Source organism: Penaeus vannamei, chromosome 13 (genome assembly GCF_042767895.1).
Source record: "Penaeus vannamei isolate JL-2024 chromosome 13, ASM4276789v1, whole genome shotgun sequence".
In the NCBI taxonomy this organism is placed as follows: domain Eukaryota; kingdom Metazoa; phylum Arthropoda; class Malacostraca; order Decapoda; family Penaeidae; genus Penaeus; species Penaeus vannamei.
The window spans coordinates 43,623,562-43,644,264 of NC_091561.1; the positions used below are offsets into that span (position 1 = coordinate 43,623,562).

Below are 20,703 nucleotides of genomic sequence, written 5' to 3' on the forward strand. Positions count from 1 at the left end.
TAGCTTAATTGGAGAGAATACTCATTCTTCTCAATAAGTCCAATACATCATGTCGAGGTCTGTCATCTGACTGAAACATTTAATGGAAAGTGCTGCGTCAAAGCCAGTGACGAAGGCAGACTAGACTGCCAGGACCAGAGCCGCAGATCCTTCGGGAGTGACTCAACCTTGCTAAGGATTTCTATTGCGTTTGTCCCGACAATAAGTCTTTGCAAGAACTCAGTGACCCTTGGGACACCATCGTACGCTCCGCCACCTGTTGCGATGGTGATAATGTCCGATATCATAGGAAGCTCAAGGGCAGTCAGGTGTTCATCATGAAGGCTTTTGCAGAAAAAAGGAGCTGATGAGGGCGTCCCATGCAGCGGGGGAGGGGGTAAGCACTTCTTTAGCCATCGGTAGTGGGTGAACACGGAGTCTCAAGCAGCTGATAACAGTAGGAATAAAGGGAGAACCTCTGCCCCAGTTAGCTGACAAAATATATTATCACACTTTCTAGGACTCTCGAGAGTCGAAAGGAATTCTTTACATATGGAAGTAGGCTTTTCACTCTGTATACTAGGCCATATACACTTTTGGCCATAATGAGTGGAACAATTCACGTGAACAGTGAAGCATGAAGTATGTGTGTGTTATACAGATATACAGACGGATAAATAGGGAGATGGCATGTCAAATGTAAAACAAACATTTAAAAAATATATATAGACATAGATATGCATCCACAAACAAACATACACAAACATAACAGACACACACACACACACACACACACACACACACACACACACACACACACACACACATATATATATATATATATATATATATATATATATATATATATATATATATATATATGATTACATCTGTCAGTTCATATACCTATATATATACATATATAAATGGAAAAATATCACTGCTGTATTCTGCAAAACACCAAGAAATGGAATTCGGTCTTTTCAGCAAGCGGAAGCAGATGTCAAGGAAACCATATGCATAGTGTTACCTGAAAGTGAACTGAAAGTACTTACCGATTCCTCGATAGTATAGTGGTTAGTATCCCCGCCTGTCACGCGGGAGACCGGGGTTCGATTCCCCGCCGGGGAGGCCTTTTGCTTCTGCACTGCGGTGGCAAATGCAAGGCAGATGCACCGCCAAAGGCAAAGGCTGACCAAACGCTAGCTCATTGATTGGAATTAAATAAGCTTTGTAGCGTATATAACTAATGTGCATGTATATAGGAAACGAAAGATTAAACGTCAAAGGGTAATAGGCAAGGAAAATGTAAAAGGATAAAGGGTAAATGACCACGAGAACCACATTAATTTCACTTGTACAAAAAAAAAAAAAAAATGAAGCAGTTGGGAGGTCAAAAGTCCCATAGATTTGTCACCCAATGTCTCTTGGTTTGCATGCATGATGGTGATAATGTCCGAAATCATGGGAAACTCGAGGGCAATCAGGTGCTCATCACGAAAAACCTCCCCCCCCCCAAAAAAAAAAAAAAAAAAAAAAAACTAAAGTAGATAGGGGCGTCCCATGCAGCGAGGGAGGTGGTCCGGCAACTCTGCCACCCTACATCTCTTAACATGCATACGTGATGGTGACAATGCCCGAAATGATAGGAAGCTCAAAGTTTACATCATGAAGACCTTTATCACGAAAAAGAAAAAAAAAACTGACGAAAATAGGGGGAAGGTGAGAAAGCGTTTCTTTATTCATAGGTAGCGGGTGAACAGGAAGTCTCATCCAGCTGATAACAGTAGGCATAAAGGAAAGGATAACCTGTGCCTCAGCCAGTTGACATAAGAATACCACGATGTATGATACGCTTTTTAGGAAAATCTCGAGAGTCCGAAGGAATCCTTCACATGATGAAGTAGGCCTTTCACTCTGTATATTAGGCCATAGATACTGTAGGCCATGGTGGATGGAACAGTTCACGTGAACAGTGAACTAGGAAGTATATTATATATATACATACATATAGATGGATAAGCAGGTAGATGGCATGACATATATAACACACACACACACACACACACACACACACACACACACACACACACACACACACACATATATATATATATATATATATATATATATATATATATATATATATATAGTCATATAGGCATGCACGGACACACAAACAGACACATATATATATCATATACATGTATATGTAATTTATACATACATATATGTGTGTGTGCGCGCGCTCGCATGCGTTATTTACTATGTGTCTATGGACACACACACACACACACACACACACACACACATATATATATATATATATATATATATATATATATATATATATATATATATGTATATATATATATATATATATATATATATATATATATATATATATATATATATATATATATATATATATATATATATTATATATATATATACAGACATATAGATGGATAAGGAGGTAGATGGCATGACAAATATAACACACATATATACATATATATATAGACATATAGGCATGCACGGACACGCAAACAGACACATATATATCATATACATGTATATGTAATGTATACATACATATGTGTGTGTGCGCGCGCTCGCATGCGTTATTTACTGTGTCTATAGACACACACACACATATATATGTGTGTGTGTGTGTGTGTGTATGTGTGTCCATATATACATGGAAAAATATCTCTGCTGTATTCTGCAAAACACCAAGAAACGGAATACGTTGTTTTCAGCAAGCGGAAGCAGGATGTCAAACTATAAGCATAGTGTTACCTGAAAGTGAACTGAAAGTACTTACCGATTCCTCGGTAGTATAGTGGTTAGTATCCCCGCCTGTCACGCGGGAGACCGGGGTTCGATTCCCCGCCGGGGAGGCCTTTTGCTTCTGCACTGCGGTGGCAAATACAAGGCAGATGCACCGCCAAAGGCAAAGGCTGACCAAACGATAGCTCAGAGCTTGGAATTAAATAAGCTTTGTAGCGTATATAACTAATGTGCATGTATATAGGAAACGAAAGATTAAACGTCAAAGGGTAATAGGCAAGAAAAATGTAAAAGGATAATGAGTAAATGAACCATAAGAATCACATTAATTTCACATGTACAAAAAACTGAAGCCGTTGCAGGTCAAACGTTCGGTAGCTTTGCACCCAATGTCTCTTAGTCTGCATACATGATGATAATAAAGTCCGAAATCAAAGGAAACTCAAGGGCAATCAGGTGCTCATCATGAAAAACCTTAACAAGAAAAATAACTGGAGTAGATAGGGGCGTCCCATGCAGCGAGGGAGATGGGTAAGCACTTCTTCAGGCATCGGTAGCGGTAGTCTCATGCAGCTGATAACAGTAGGCATAAAGGAAGGGAGAACCTGTCTCAGTTGACATAAGAATACCACGAGATATCACACTTTCAAGGATATCGAGAGAGTCCGAGGGAATTCTTTACATAATGGAGTAGGCCTTTCACTCTATAAATATATAACAGACCATAGACACTACTTTTCATATGTGGAATAGGTCTGAACATTGAACCAGGAACTACTTTGCTACCATCGGGACTGTTATTCTTTAAACAGGCTCTTCCTCCAACTGCTATCAAGCTAGTAAGGTCACATCTGGAAGCTGGAGTGTAAAGGCAACCCAGACATCATGTAAGCATCTGATTATATTGAATAGATGAGTCTGCTCCTATAACTGGAAGAAGCCTATGAGATGAAGGCTATGAACAGGACCTGGGTGAAACGTGCCATCACATATATCAGTGAACAGCAACAAATAAACTGATTTTTGTGTATGATGGAAACATTAACTGCAAAGAGAAAAGAAATGGGAATAAGGAAAATTAGAAAGAGATGTTGAGAAGGCTCATTTTATGCGTCTTCGTAGAATTTATAGAAATACATCGAATTGTTGATATTTCTTTATGATAAGTACAATATTCTCAGCAATCATGATCACTAAATCCTTGGCAGTACATACACACACACACACACACACACACACACACACACACACACACACACACACACACATATATATATATATATATATATATATATATATATATATATAAATCATATGCATATATATCATATGTATATATAAATACATATGATACATAGACATATTCATATATATTGTATGTTTATTATATATACATCTATGTATATACATATATATATCATATATATTTATAAATTATATATATAATGCACGCTTATAAATCATATATATATATCATATATATATTCTATGTATATAGATATATAGACATATGTAGGCAGATGGAATGACAGACGTAATGATGCATATATATGTATATATATATGTATATATATATATATATATATATATATATATATATATATATATATATATATAAAGTAAATATAAGTATATATATAATTACATCTGTCAGTTCATATACCTATATATACATATATAAATGGAAAAAATATCCCCGCTGTATTCTGCAAAACACCAAGAAATGGAATTCGGTCTTTTCAGCAAGTGGAAACAGGATGTCAAGGAAACCATAAGTATAGTGTTACCTGAAAGTGAACTGAAAGTACTTACCGATTCCTCGGTAGTATAGTGGTTAGTATCCCCGCCTGTCACGCGGGAGACCGGGGTTCGATTCCCCGCCGGGGAGGCCTTTTGCTTCTGCACTGCGGTGGCAAATGCAAGGCAGATGCACCGCCAAAGGCAAAGGCTGACCAAACGCTAGCTCAGCGTGCACTTGGGGACACAGGGTGTTCACTTAAATTAGTTTCGTAGTGTATATCACTGATGCACATGTAAATAGGAAACGAAAGAGGTAAAGGTTAATGTGCAAGGTACATGTAAAAAGGTAATGGGTAAATGACCGCATGATCCACATTACTTTCCCATGTACAGCTGATAACAATAGGCATAAAGGGAGAACCTCTGCCTTAGCCAGTTGACATACGAATACCACGACATATTATCACAGAGAGAGAGTCCGAAGTTATTCTTTACGTAATAAAGTAGGCCTTTCACTCTGTATATGAGGCCATAGACACTTTTGGTCATGATGAGTGGAACAATTCACATGAACAGTGAACCAGGAACTGCTTTGCTACCAGTTTAAAGTTTTTCTTTAAACCGCTCCTCAGGTCGACACCAAGCTAATAAGGTCACATCTGGAGGCTGGTGTGTAAAGGCAGTCCAAACACCATTTTAAACACTGAGTTATATTGATCAGATGAGTCAGCTCCTATAAATGGAAGAAGGCTATAAGGTGTGAACAAGACCTGGGCGAAACTTGCTATCACACGTATCAGTGAACAGCAATACATTCCCTGATTTCTGAGTATGATGGAAATATTAATTGCAACGAGAAAGGAACATATGGGAATAAAAATAAAAGTGAAGGTAAAAAAATGGGAATAAGAATCATTTAGTGCGAGTCGCTACGTAGAACATAACTGATGGAAATGCAATAAATTGTAGAGATTCCTTCATAATAAACACAATTTTCGTAACACTCTGCGTCACTAAATCCTCGGTAGAACACATAAATATTGATACATATATAATATATATATGTGTGTGTGTGTGTGACATACATATATTATATACATATGTAATATATATATATATATATATATATATATATATATATATATATATATATATATATACATTATATATATAAATACATATGTATATATATACATATATTTATATATGTATGTTTATGTATATATGGATATATGTAAATATAAGTATATTATATAACATGCATATATATGTACATATATGCATATATATAGGTAGATAGAGAAATAGGTAGGTTGATGGAATGACAGATATCATTATACATACTCGAATATACATATATATATATATATATATATATATATATATATATATATATATATATATATATATAGTAAATCACATACGCACGTGTAGACACATACATATGATATACATATATATATATATATATATATATATATATATATATATATATATATATATATTAAATCATATACGCACGTGGAATGACAGATATCATTATATATACTCGAATATTATATATATATATATATATATATATATATATATATATATATATATATATATATATATATATATATATATATATATATATATAGTAAATCACATACGCAAGTGCAGACACACACATAATATATATATATATATATATATATATATATATATATATATATATATATATATATATATATATATATATATGTATATATATATATATATATATATACATACATATATATACATATATATATGCGTGATTTACTTTTTGTCTATATATAAACACATATGTATATATAATTTACATATAGCTAATATATACATAAATATATATCATTACATCTGTCATTTCATTGACTATATCCATTCATGCATGGAAAAATATCACCGCTGTATTCTGCAAAACACTAAGAAATGGAGTACATTGTTTTCAGCAAGCGGAAGCAGGATGTCAAGTAAACCACAAGTATAGTGTTACCTGAAAGTGACCTGGTATCACTTACCGATTCCTCGGTAGTATAGTGGTTAGTATCCCCGCCTGTCACGCGGGAGACCGGGGTTCGATTCCCCGCCGGGGAGGCCTTTTGCTTCTGCACTGCGGTGGCAAATGCAAGGCAGATGCACCGCCAAAGGCAAAGGCTGACCAAACGCTAGCTCATTGATTGGAATTAAATAAGCTTTGTAGCGTATATAACTAATGTGTATGTATATCGGAAAGGAAAAAGTAAACATCAAAGGTTAATAGACGAGGTAAATGTAAAAAGATAATGGGTTAATGACTGTAAGAACCACATTAATTTCACATGTAAAAAAAAAAAAAAACTGAAGCAGTTGGAGGTCAAAAGTCCGTTAGGTTTGCCACCCAATGTCTCTTGGTTTGCATACGTGATGGTGATAAAGTCCGAAATCATAGGAAACTCAAGGACACTCAGGTGCTCATCATGAAAAACCTTTAAAAAAAAAAAGAAAAAAAAAGTAGATAGGGGCGTCCCATACAGTGAGGGAGGTGGGTAAGCACTTCTTCAGGCATCGGTAGCGGCTGATAACAGTAGGCATAAAGGAAGAACCTCTGCCTCAGCCAGTTGACAAAAAAATACATTATCACAGACACTTTCTAGTAAGAATATCGGGAGAGTCCGATGAAATTCTTTATATGGAGTAGGCCTTTCACTCTATAAATGTATAATAGACACTATTATTCATGCCTGAGGCTGTAGTGCAAAGGCAATCCAGACACGGAGTTAGCATTTGATTATATTGAATAGATGAAGCAGCTCCTATAACTGGAAGAAGCCTATGAGATGAAGGCTACGAACAGGACCTGAGTGAAACTTGCCATCACATATATCAGTGAACAGAAACAAATTAACTAATTTCTGAGAATGATGGGAACGTCTTTGAAAGCAATGAAAAGTTATACATATATCACACACACACACACACACACACATACACACACACACATATATATATATATATATATATATATATATATATATATATATATATATATATATATATATATATATGGATATTTATATACACACGAACAGACATATATATGTATATTTATATATACATATATATGCATTATATATATGCGTATGTGTGTGTAGACAGATGAGTAGCTGGAATGACAGATGCAATAATATATATATAGTACATAACGCATACACGCACTGGCCGACACACACACAAATATATATATACATAGATATGTATATATGTATACGTAATTTCCTTTCTATCCGTATGTACATGCATTTATAAACATATGTATAATGTATATACATATATATGTATATATACATATATGTACTATTATATATAGTTCATCTACCTATCTTTATGTCCATATATACATGGAAAATATCACCGCTGTTTTAACCAAAACACCGAGGAACGGAATACGTTTTCAGCAAGCGGAAGCAGGATGTCAATCAAACCACAAGCATAGTCCTCCCTGAAAGTGAACTGAAAGTACTTACCGATTCCTCGGTAGTATAGTGGTTAGTATCCCCGCCTGTCACGCGGGAGACCGGGGTTCGATTCCCCGCCGGGGAGGCCTTTTGCTTCTGCACTGCGGTGGCAAATGCAAGGCAGATGCACCGCCAAAGGCAAAGGCTGACCAAACGCTAGCTCAGCACGCGCTGAGGGGCACAGGACGTTCAGTTAAATTAGTTTCGTAGTCTAGATCACTAATGTACATGTAAATAGGAAACGAAAGAGGTAAAAGTTAATGGGCAAGATAATGAGTAAATAATCGCATGAACCACATTAATTTCGCATGTATAAAAATAAATAAAAATAAATAAATGATGCTTGTATGTCTCTTGATTTGCATACGTGATGGTGACAATGTCCGAAATCATAGGAAACTCAAGGGCAGTAAGGTTTTCATTATGAAGACCCTTAGAAAGTAAAAAATGAAGTAGAAAGGGGCGTCCCATCCAGCGAGGGAGGTGGGTAAGCCCTTCTTCAGGCCCCGGTAGCGGGTGATCAGTAGTTCTGCAGTTGATAGCAGTAGGCATAAAGGAAGAGAGAACCTCCGTCTCATTTGACATCAGAATACCGCGATATATTATCACACTTTCTTGGAGGATCTCGAGAGAGTCCGAAGGAATTCCTTACATAGTGGAGTAGGTTTTTCACTCTCTATAAATGTATAATAGACCATAGACACTATCATCCACGAGTGGAACAGTTAGTGTGAACAGTGAACCAGAAACAACTCTGCTACCATCGGGACTGTCTTATATTATAATTTAAACAGGCTCCTCCTGCGACCGCCACCAAGCTAGTAAGGTCACATGTGGAGGCTGGAGTGTAAAGGCAGCACAGACACCATGTAACCATTTGATTCTATTGACTAGATGAGGCAGTTCCTATAACTGAGGGAAACCTATGAGATGAAGGCTATGAACAGGACCTGGCTGAAACTTGCCATCACACATATCAGTGAACAGCAACAAATAAACTGATTTCTGAGTATGATGGAAACGTCTTTGAAAGCAATGAAAATTTATATATATATGATACACACATTCATATATATATGGATATTTATATACACACGAACAGCCGCATATATGTGTATATTTATATATACATATATATGTATATAGATGATATATTCACATTATATATATGCGTATGTGTGTGTGTGTGTGTGTAGATAGATAAGTAGCTGGAATGACAGATGCAATAATATATACATAGTAAATCACGCATGCACTCACTGGCCGACACACACACACACACACACACACACACACACACACACACACACACACACACACACATATATATATATATATGTGTGTGTGTGTGTGTGTGTGTGTGTGTGTCTGTGTGTGCACGTAATTTCCTTTCTGTCCATATGTACATACATATATAAACATACATATAATGTATATACATATATATGTAAATATATATACATGCATATACTATTATATATAGTTCATATATATATACATATATATGTGTGTGTGTGTGAGTGTGTGTGTGTGTGTGTGTGTGTATATACGTAATTTCCTTTCTGTCCATATGTATATACATATATAAACATATGTATAACGTATATACATATATATATGTAAATATATGTACATACATATATTATATATAGTTCATCTACCTATGTAAATGTTCATATATACATGGAAAAATATCACCGCTTTTTTAAGCAAAACACCGAGAAACGGAATACGTCTTCAGCAAGCGGAAGCAGGATGTCAATCAAACCACAAGCATAGTGTCACCTGAAAGTGAACTGAAAGTACTTACCGATTCCTCGGTAGTATAGTGGTTAGTATCCCCGCCTGTCACGCGGGAGACCGGGGTTCGATTCCCCGCCGGGGAGGCCTTTTGCTTCTGCACTGCGGTAGCAAATGCAAGGCAGATGCACCGCCAAAAGCAAAGGCTGACCAAGCGCGAGCTCAGGGCTTTTAAATAAGCTTTGCAGGGTATATAAATAAGGTAAATGTAAATAGGAAACGAAAGATCTAACATCAAAGGTTAAAAGGCAAGAAAAATGTAAACGGATAATGAGTAAATGAGGTCAAGAGTCCAATAGATTTGCACCCTATATATCTTGGTTTGCATACGTGATGGTGATAATGTCCGAAATCATAGGAAACTCGAGGGCAGTAAGGTTTTCATCGTGAAGACCCTTAGAAAGAAAAAAACTGAAGTAGACTTGGGCGTCCCATGCAGCGAGCGAGGTGGGCAAGCACTGCTTTAGGCCTCGGTAGCGGGTGAACAGGGAGTCTTCTGCAGCTGATAACAGTAGCCATAAAGGAAGGGAGAACCTCTGTCTCAGCCAGTTAACATAAGAATACCACGAGATATTATCACACTTTCTTGGAGGATCTCGAGAGAGTACGAAGGAATACTTTACATAATGAAGTAGGCCTTTCACTCTATAAATGTATAATAGACCATAGACATTGTCATTCATGAGTGGAACAGATAGTGTGAACAGTGAACCAGCAACTACTTTTCTACCTCCGGAACTGTCTGCTATTCTTCAAACAGGCTCCTCCTGCGACCGCCACCAAGCGAGTAAGGTCACCTCTGGAGGCTGTAGTGTAAAGGCAACACAGACACCATATAAGCATTTGATTATATTGAATAGATAAGTCAACTCCTATAACTGAGAGAAGACTGAGAGGAAGGCTATGGACAGGACCTGGGTGAAACTTACCATCACAAATATCAGTGAACAGCAACAAATTAACTGATCTGACTATGATGGGAACGTCATCCACAGCAATGAGAAGGGAAAAGGTGAGAATAAGGAAAATGAGAAAAGGGAAGAGATGGGGATAGGGTATATTTGGTGAGTCTCTAAGTAGAATTAGCTGATACACATAAGCAGAATTGTTAATATTCCTTTATAATAAACACAATATTCACAGCACTCACCGTCACTGTATATATATAAATGTGTATATGTATATATATATATAAGCTATACATGTATGATACACACATACATATATATATGGATTTATATACACACGAACACAGACACACATATATATGTGTATATTTATATACACATATATGTATATACATTATACATTCACATGATATATATACATATATATATATATATGTGTGTGTGTGTGTGTGTGCGTGTATGTATGTGTGTGTGTGTGTGTGTGTGTGTGTGTGTGTGGAGATAGATAAGTAGCTGAAATGACAGATGCAATAATATATAGAGTAAATCACGCATGCACGCACTGGCCGACACACACACACACACACACACACACACACACACACACACACACACACACACACACACACACACACACACACACACACATATATATATATATACATATATACATATATGTATGTGTATATGTATATATATATGCGTGATTTCCTTTCTGTCCATATTATACACACATATAAACATGTATAATGTATATACATATACATATATATATATATATATATATATATATATATATATATATATATATATATATATATATATACATGTAATATTACATATGATAGCTCAGCTACCTATCTATATGTCCATATATACATGGAAAAATATCACCGCTGTTTTAAGCAAAACACCGAGGAACGGAATATGTCTTCAGTAAGCGGAAGCAGGATGTCAATCAAACCATAAGCATAGTGTCAACTGAAAGTGAACTGAAAGTACTTACCGATTCCTCGGTAGTATAGTGGTTAGTATCCCCGCCTGTCACGCGGGAGACCGGGGTTCGATTCCCCGCCGGGGAGGCCTTTTGCTTCTGCACTGCGGTGGCAAATGCAAGGCAGATGCACCGCCAAAGGAAAAGGCTGACCAAACACTAGCTCAGCACGCGCTAAGGGGCACAGGGCGTTCAGTTAAATTAGTTTCGTAGTCTAGATCACTAATGTACATGTAAATAGGAAACGAAAGAGGTAAAGGTTAATGGGCAAGATAATGGGTAAATGATCGCATGAATCACATTAATTTCACACGTATAAAAAAAAATAAAAAAAAATAAAAGATGCTTGTATGTCTCTTGGTTTTCATACTTGATGGTGACAATGTCCGAAATCATGGAAAATTCAAGGGCAATTAGGTGCTCATCATGAAAAAACCTTAACAAGAAAAATAACTGGAGTAGATAGGGACGTCCTATGCAGCGAGGGAGGTAGGTTAGCACTTCTTCAAACATCGGTAGCGGATGAAAAGGAAGTCTCGTGCAGCTGATAACAGTAGGAAAAAAAGTAGGGAGAACCTCTGCCTCAGCCAGTTTACATAAAAATACCACGAGATACTATAACTGACACTTTCTAGTAATAATATCCAGAAAGTCCAATGGAATTCTTTACATAATGAAGTTGCCCTTTCACTCTAAAGATGTATAACAGACCATAGACACTATTATTCATCTTTGGAATAGGCCTGAAAAGTGAACCAGGAACTGCTTTGCTACCACTGGGACTGTCTTATATTATAATTTAAACAGGCTCCTCCTGCGACCGCCACCAAGCTGGTAAGTTTATATGTGGAGGCTGGAGTGTAAAGGCAGCACAGACACAGTGTAAGCATTTGATTATATTGAATAGATGAGTCAGCCCCTCTAACTGAAAGAAGCCTATGAGATAAAGGCTATGAACAGGACTTGGGTGAAACTTGCCATCACGCATATCAGTGAACAGCAACAAATTAACTGATATCTGAGTATGATGGAAACGACTTTGAAAGCAATGAAAATTTATACACATGTGACACACACATATATGAATATATATATATATATATATATATATATATATATATATATATATATATATATATATATATATATATATATATGGATATTTATATACACACGAACAGACACATATATGTGTATATTTATATATACATATATATGTATATACATTATATATTCACATTATATATATGCGTATGTGTGTGTGTGTAGATAGATAGATAAGTAGCTGGAATGACAGATGCAATAATATATATATATATAGTAAATCACGCATGCACGCACTGGCCGACACACACACAAATATATGTATACATAGATATGTATATATGTATACGTAATTTCCTTTCTATCCGTATGTACATACATTTATAAATATATGTATAATGTATATACACATATATGTATATACATATATGTACTATTGTATATAGTTCATCTACCTATGTATATGTCCATATATACATGGAAACATATCACCGCTGTTTTAAGCAAAACACCGAGAAACGGAATACGCCTTCAGCAAGCGGAAGCTGGATGTCAATCAAACCACAAGCATAGTCTTCCCTGAAAGTGAACTTAAAGTACTTACCGATTCCTCGGTAGTATAGTGGTTAGTATCCCCGCCTGTCACGCGGGAGACCGGGGTTCGATTCCCCGCCGGGGAGGCCTTTTGCTTCTGCACTGCGGTGGCAAATGCAAGGCAGATGCACCGCCAAAGGCAAAGGCTGACCAAACACTAGCTCAGCACGCGCTAATGGGCACAGGGCGTTCAGTTAAATTAGTTTCATAGTCTAGATCACTAATGTACATGTGAATAGGAAACGAAAGAGGTAAAGGTTAATGGGCAAGATAATGGGTAAATGATCGCATGACCCACATTAATTTCGCATGTATAAAAATAAATAAAAAGATAAATGATGCTTATATGTCTCTTGGTTTGCATACGTGATGGTGACAATGTCCGAAATCATAGGAAACTCAAGGGTAGTAAGGTTTTCATTATGAAGACCCTTAGATACGGCTTCAGTTTTTTTGTACATGTGAAATTAATGTGGTTCTTGTGGTCATTAACCCATTATCTTTTTACATTTACCTCGTCTATTAACCTTTGATGTTTACTTTTTCCTTTCCGATATACATGCACATTAGTTATATACGCTACAAAGCTTATTTAATTCCAATCAATGAGGTAGCGTTTGGTCAGCCTTTGCCTTTGGCGATGCATCTGCCTTGCATTTGCTACCGCAGTGCAGAAGCAAAAGGCCTCCCCGGCGGGGAATCGAACCCCGGTCTCCCGCGTGACAGGCGGGGATACTAACCACTATACTACCGAGGAATCGGTGAGTACTTTGAGTTCACTTTCAGGAAACACTATACTTATGCCTTGACATCCTGCTTCCGCTTGCTGAAAACAACGTATTCCGTTTCTTGGTGTTTTGCAGAATACACCAGATATTTTTCCATGTATATATGGACATATAGATGATATATATATGAATATATATATTTATATATAGGTATGTGTGTGTCTATAGACACCTAGTAAATAACGCATGTGAGCGTGCGCGCACACACACATATATGTATGCATGTAAACATTGCATATGCATGTATATGATATATACGTCAGTGTTTGTATCCGTGTATGCCTATATATCTATATATATGTATATGTTATATAAGTCATGCCATCTACCTGCTTATCCAGCTATATGTCTGTATAAATATATATATATATATATATATATATATATATATATATAATATACTTCCTGGTTCACAGTTCACGTGAACTGTTCCATCCATCATGACCTAATATACAGAGTGAAAGGCCTACTTCATTATGTAAAAAAAATCCTTCGGACTCTCGAGATCCTCCTAGAAAGCGCGATAATATCTCGTGGTATTCCTATGTCAACTGGCTGAGTCACAGGTTATCCCTTCCTTTATGCCTACTGTTATCAGCTGGATGAGACTTCCTGTTCACTCGCTGCCTATTAATAAAGAAATGCTTTCCCATCTTCCCCCTATCTTCGTTTTTCTTTCTTTCTTTCTTTCTTTCTTTCTTTCTTTTTCTTGATAAAGGTATCCGTGATGTAAACCTTGAGCTTCCTCTCATTTCGGACATTGTTATCATCACGTATGCATGTTGATACTAATCACTATACTACTGAGGAATCGGCAAGTAGTTTCAGTTCACTTTCAGGCTACATTATGCTTATGATTTACTTGTATTCAGTTTCTTGGTGTTTTGCTGAGTACAGAAAGGATATTTTTCCATTTATATATGCACATATAGATAGGTAGATGAACTGTCATATGTAATAGTACATGCAAATATATATATATATATATATATATATATATATATATATATATATATATATATATATATATGCATATATGTATATGCGTGTGTCCGCCCGTGCGTGCATGCGTGATCTATATATATATTATATATATAATTGCATCTGTCATTCCAGCTACCTACCTGTCTTCCTATATATTATATATAGTAGATGTGTATATATAATGTATATACATATATATGATATATAAATATACACATTAATATGTATATATCTATATACATATATATGCATGTTTCTATTATATATATCTTGCTTAAAAGAGCAGTGATATTTGTCCATGTATATATGTACATATACATGCGTAGATGAACTATATATAATGGTACATATATGTATATATACATATATATGTATATGCATTATACATATGTTTATGTATGTATGTATATATGAGCAGAAAGAAAATTACGCATATATATACATATCTATGTGTATATATATATATATATATATATATATATATATATATATATATATATATATATATATATATATAGACTTGGGCGTCCCATGCAGCGAGGGAGATGGTTAAGCACTTCTTTAGGCATCGGTTGCGGGTGAAAAGGGAGTCTCCTGCAGCAGATAACAGTAGGCATAATGAAAGGGAGACCATGTGCCTCAGCCAGTTGACATAGGAATACCACGAGATATTATCACACTTTCTTGAAGGATCTCGAGATTCTGAAGGAATTCTTTACATAATGGAGTAGGCTTTTTACTCTTTATAAATGTATAACAGACCATAGACGCTATCATCCATGAGTGGAACAGTTAGTGTGAACAGTGAACCAGAAACAACTTTGCTACCATCGGGACCGTCTTATATTATGATATAAACAGGCTCCTCCTGCGACCGACACCAAGCTAGCAAGGTCACATGTGGCGGTTGGAGTGTAAAGGCAGCACAGACCCCATATAAGCATTTGATTATATTGAGTAGATAAGTCAACTCCTATAACTGAGAGAAGACTGTGAGAGGAAGGCTATGGACAGGACCTGGGCGAAACTTACCATCACAAATATCAGTGAACAGCAACAAATTACCTGATCTGACTATGATGGGAACGTCATCGACAGCAATGAGAAGGGGAAAGGTGAGAATAAGGAAAATTTAAAAAAGGGAAGAGATGGGGATAGGGTATATTTGGTGAGAGTCTCTAAGTAGAATTAGCTGATACACATAAGCTGAATTGTTAATATTCCTTTATAATAAACACAATATTCACAGCACTCACCGTCACTGTATATATATAAATATGTATATGTATATATATAAGCTATACATATATGATACACCCACACACATATATATATATATATATATATGGATTTATACACACACGAACACAGACACACATATATATGTGTATATTTATATACACATATATATGTATATACATTATACATTCACATCATATATATATATATATGTGTGTGTGTGTGTGTGTGTGTGTGTGTGTGTGTGTGTGGGGAGATAGATAAGTAGCTGAAATGACAGATGCAATAATATATAGAGTAAATCACGCATGCACGCACTAGCCGACACACACACATAAATATATATATATATATATATATATATATATATATATATATATATATATATATATATACATATATATATATGTATGTATATATGTATATATATGCGTGATTTCCTTTCTGTCCATATTATACATACATATAAACATGTATAATGTATATACATATATATGTATATATACATATGTACTATTACATATGAAAGCTCAGCTACCTATCTATGTCCATATATACATGGAAAAATATCACCGCTGTTTTAAGCAAAACACCGAGAAACAGAATGCGTCTTCAGCAAGCGGAAGCAGGATATCAATCAAACCACAAGCATAGTGTCACCTGAAATTGAACTGAAAGTACTTACCGATTCCTCGGTAGTATAGTGGTTAGTATCCCCGCCTGTCACGCGGGAGACCGGGGTTCGATTCCCCGCCGGGGAGGCCTTTTGCTTCTGCACTGCGGTGGCAAATGCAAGGCAGATGCACCGCCAAAGGCAAAGGCTGACCAAACGCTAGCTCAGCACGCGCTAAGGGGCACAGGGCGTTCAGTTAAATTAGTTTCGTAGTCTAGATCACTAATGTACATGTAAATAGGAAACGAAAGAGGTAAAGGTTAATGGGCAAGATAATGGGTAAATGATCGCATGAACCACATTAATTTCGCATGTATAAAAAAAACTGATGCTTGTATGTCTCTTGGTTTGCATACGTGGTGACAATGTCCGAAATCATAGGAAACTCAAGGGCCGTAAGGTTTTCATCATGAAGACCCTTAGAAAGTAAAAAATGAAGTAGACTTGGGCGTCCCATGCAGCGAGGGAGGTGGGTAAGCACTTCTTCAGGCATCCGTAGCGGGTGAACAGGGAGTCTCCTGCAGCAGATAACAATTGGCATAAAGGAAGGGAGAACCTCTGCCTCAGCCAGTTGACATCAGAATACCACGAGATATTATCACACTTTCTTGGAGGATCTCGAGAGAGTCTGAAGGAATTCTTTACATAATGAAGTAGGCCTTTCACTCTATCAATGTATAACAGACCATAGACACTATTTTTCATATGTGGAACAGGTCTGAACATTGAACCAGGAACTACTTTGCTACCGTCGGGACTGTTATTCTTTAAACATGCTCCTCCAACTGCTATCAAGCTAGTAAGGTCACATGTGGGGGCTGGAGTGAAAAGGCAACCCAGACACCATGTAAGCATTTGATTATATTGAATAGATGAGTCAGTTCCTATAACTGGAAGAAGCCTATGAGATGAAGGCTATGAACAGGACCTGGGTGACACTTGCCATCACACATATCAGTGAACAGCAACAAATTAACTGATTTCTGAGTATGATGGAAAAGTCTTTGAAAGCAATGAAAATTTATACATATATGACACACACACACACACACACACACACACACACACACACACACACACACACATATATATATATATATATATATATATATATATATATATATATATATATATATATATATATATGGATATTTATATACACACGAACAGACACATATATGTGTAAATTTATATATACATATATATGTATATACATTATATATCCACATTATATATATGCGTATGTGTGTAGATAGATAGTTAAGTAGCTGGAATGACAGATGCAATAATATATATATAGTAAATCAAGCATGCACGCACTGGCCGACACACACAAATATATATATATATATATATATATATATATATATATATATATATATATATATATATATATATATATATACATACACATATGTACATACATATATAAACATATGCATAATGTATATACATATATATGTATATATATATACATATATGTACTATTATATAAAGTTCATCTACCTATCGATATGTCCATATATACATGGAAAAATATCACCACTGTTTTAAGCAAAACACCGAGGAACGGAATACGCCTTCAGTAAGCGGAAGCAGGATGTCAATCAAACCACAAGCATAGTCTTCCCTGAAATTGAACTGAAAGTACTTACCGATTCCTCGGTAGTATAGTGGTTAGTATCCCCGCCTGTCACGCGGGAGACCGGGGTTCGATTCCCCGCCGGGGAGGCCTTTTGCTTCTGCACTGCGGTGGCAAATGCAAGGCAGATGCACCGCCAAAGGCAAAGGCTGACCAAACGCTAGCTCAGCATTGGCTAGGTGACACAGGGCGTTCAGTTAAATTAGTTTCGTAGTCTAGATCACTAATGTACATGTAAATAGGAAACGAAAGAGGTAAAGGTTAATGGGCAAGATAATGGGAAAATGACCGCATGAACCACATTAATTTCGCATGTATATAAAAAAAAAAAAAATGATGCTTGCATGTCTCTTGGTTTGCAAACGTAATGGTGACAATGTCCGAAATCATAGGAAACTCCAGGTCAGTATGGTTTTCATTATGGAGACCCTTAGATACGGCTTCAGTTTTTTGTACATGTGAAATTAATGTGGTTCTTGTGGTCATTTATCCATTATCTTTTTACATTTACCTCCTCTATTACCCTTTGGCGTTTACTTTTTCCTTTCCGATATACATGCACATTAGTTATATACGCTACAAAGCTTATTTAATTCCAATCAATGAGGTAGCGTTTGATCAGCCTTTGCCTTTGGCGGTGCATCTGCCTTGCATTTGCTACCGCAGTGCAGAAGCAAAATGCCTCCCCGGCGGGGAATCGAACCCCGGTCTCCCGCGTGACAGGCGGGGATACTAACCACTATACTACCGAGGAATCGGTAAGTACTTGTAGTTCACTTTCAGGAAACACTATACTTATGCCTTGACATCCTGCTTCCGCTTGCTGAAAACAACGTATTCCGTTTCTTGGTGTTTTGCAGAATACATCAGATATTTTTCCATGTATATATGGACATATAGATGATATATATATGAATATATATATTTATATATAGATATGTTTGTGTCTATAGACGCCTAGTAAATAACGCATGTGAGCGTGCGCGCACACACACACATATATGTATGTATGTAAACATTGCATATGCATGTATATGATATATACGTCAGTGTTTGTATCCGTGTATGCCTATATATCTATATATATGTATGTTATATTTGTCATGCCATCTACCTGCTTATACAGCTATATGTCTGTATAAATATATATATATAATATACTTCCTGGTTCACAGTTCACGTGAACTGTTCCATCCATCATGACCTAATATACAGAGTGAAAGGCCTACTTCATTATGTAAAAAAATTCCTTCGGACTCTCGAGATCCTCCTAGAAAGCGCGATAATATCTCGTGGTATTCCTATGTCAACTGGCTGAGTCACAGGTTATCCCTTCCTTTATGCCTACTGTTATCATCTGCATGAGACTTCTTGTTCACTCGCTGCCTGTTAATAAAGAAATGCTTTCCCACCTTCCCCCTATCTTCGTTTTTCTTTCTTTCTTTCTTTCTTTCTTTCTTTTTCTTGATAAAGGTATTCGTGATGTAAACCTTGAGCTTCCTCTCATTTCTGACATTGTCATCATCACGTATGCATGTTGATACTAACCACTATACTACCGAGGAATCGGTAAGTAGTTTCAGTTCACTTTCAGGCTACATTATGCTTATGGTTTACTTGTATTCAGTTTCTTGGTGTTTTGCTGAGTACAGAAAGGATATTTTTCCATTCATATAAGCACATATACATAGGTAGATGAATTGTCATATGTAATAGTACACACACACATATATATATATATATATATATATATATATATATATATATATATATATATATATATATATATATATGTATATATATATATATATATATATATATATGTATATACATTATGTATATGTATGTATATATGGACAAAGTAAATCACGCAAATTATGTAAAGAATTCCTTCAGACTCTCTCGAGATCCTCCAAGAAAGTGTGATAATATCTCGTGGTATTCTGATGTCAACTGGCTAAGGCAGAGGTTCTCCCTTCCTTTATGCCTTCTGTTATCAGCTGCATG

General features: G+C 36.0%; 12 non-coding genes across 12 annotated transcripts; 10 read left to right on the forward strand and 2 right to left on the reverse strand.

The window, feature by feature from the left end:
* The first annotated feature begins 1,038 nt into the window (after positions 1–1,038).
* Positions 1,039–1,110, forward strand: TRNAD-GUC (transfer RNA aspartic acid (anticodon GUC)). Its single transcript has one exon. It is a non-coding gene; the product is annotated as a tRNA-Asp (tRNA).
* Positions 1,111–2,810: 1,700 nt separating this feature from the next.
* Positions 2,811–2,882, forward strand: TRNAD-GUC (transfer RNA aspartic acid (anticodon GUC)). Its single transcript has one exon. It is a non-coding gene; the product is annotated as a tRNA-Asp (tRNA).
* Positions 2,883–4,588: 1,706 nt separating this feature from the next.
* On the forward strand, positions 4,589–4,660 carry TRNAD-GUC (transfer RNA aspartic acid (anticodon GUC)). The gene has a single exon. It is a non-coding gene; the product is annotated as a tRNA-Asp (tRNA).
* A 1,898-nt stretch (positions 4,661–6,558) lies between these two features.
* On the forward strand, positions 6,559–6,630 carry TRNAD-GUC (transfer RNA aspartic acid (anticodon GUC)). Its single transcript has one exon. It is a non-coding gene; the product is annotated as a tRNA-Asp (tRNA).
* A 1,413-nt stretch (positions 6,631–8,043) lies between these two features.
* Positions 8,044–8,115, forward strand: TRNAD-GUC (transfer RNA aspartic acid (anticodon GUC)). The gene has a single exon. It is a non-coding gene; the product is annotated as a tRNA-Asp (tRNA).
* Positions 8,116–9,844: 1,729 nt separating this feature from the next.
* Positions 9,845–9,916, forward strand: TRNAD-GUC (transfer RNA aspartic acid (anticodon GUC)). The gene has a single exon. It is a non-coding gene; the product is annotated as a tRNA-Asp (tRNA).
* Positions 9,917–11,748: 1,832 nt separating this feature from the next.
* Positions 11,749–11,820, forward strand: TRNAD-GUC (transfer RNA aspartic acid (anticodon GUC)). The gene has a single exon. It is a non-coding gene; the product is annotated as a tRNA-Asp (tRNA).
* Positions 11,821–13,384: 1,564 nt separating this feature from the next.
* On the forward strand, positions 13,385–13,456 carry TRNAD-GUC (transfer RNA aspartic acid (anticodon GUC)). Its single transcript has one exon. It is a non-coding gene; the product is annotated as a tRNA-Asp (tRNA).
* A 599-nt stretch (positions 13,457–14,055) lies between these two features.
* TRNAD-GUC (transfer RNA aspartic acid (anticodon GUC)) lies at positions 14,056–14,127 on the reverse strand. The gene has a single exon. It is a non-coding gene; the product is annotated as a tRNA-Asp (tRNA).
* Positions 14,128–17,070: 2,943 nt separating this feature from the next.
* TRNAD-GUC (transfer RNA aspartic acid (anticodon GUC)) lies at positions 17,071–17,142 on the forward strand. The gene has a single exon. It is a non-coding gene; the product is annotated as a tRNA-Asp (tRNA).
* A 1,571-nt stretch (positions 17,143–18,713) lies between these two features.
* Positions 18,714–18,785, forward strand: TRNAD-GUC (transfer RNA aspartic acid (anticodon GUC)). The gene has a single exon. It is a non-coding gene; the product is annotated as a tRNA-Asp (tRNA).
* A 593-nt stretch (positions 18,786–19,378) lies between these two features.
* On the reverse strand, positions 19,379–19,450 carry TRNAD-GUC (transfer RNA aspartic acid (anticodon GUC)). The gene has a single exon. It is a non-coding gene; the product is annotated as a tRNA-Asp (tRNA).
* Positions 19,451–20,703: the final 1,253 nt, after the last annotated feature.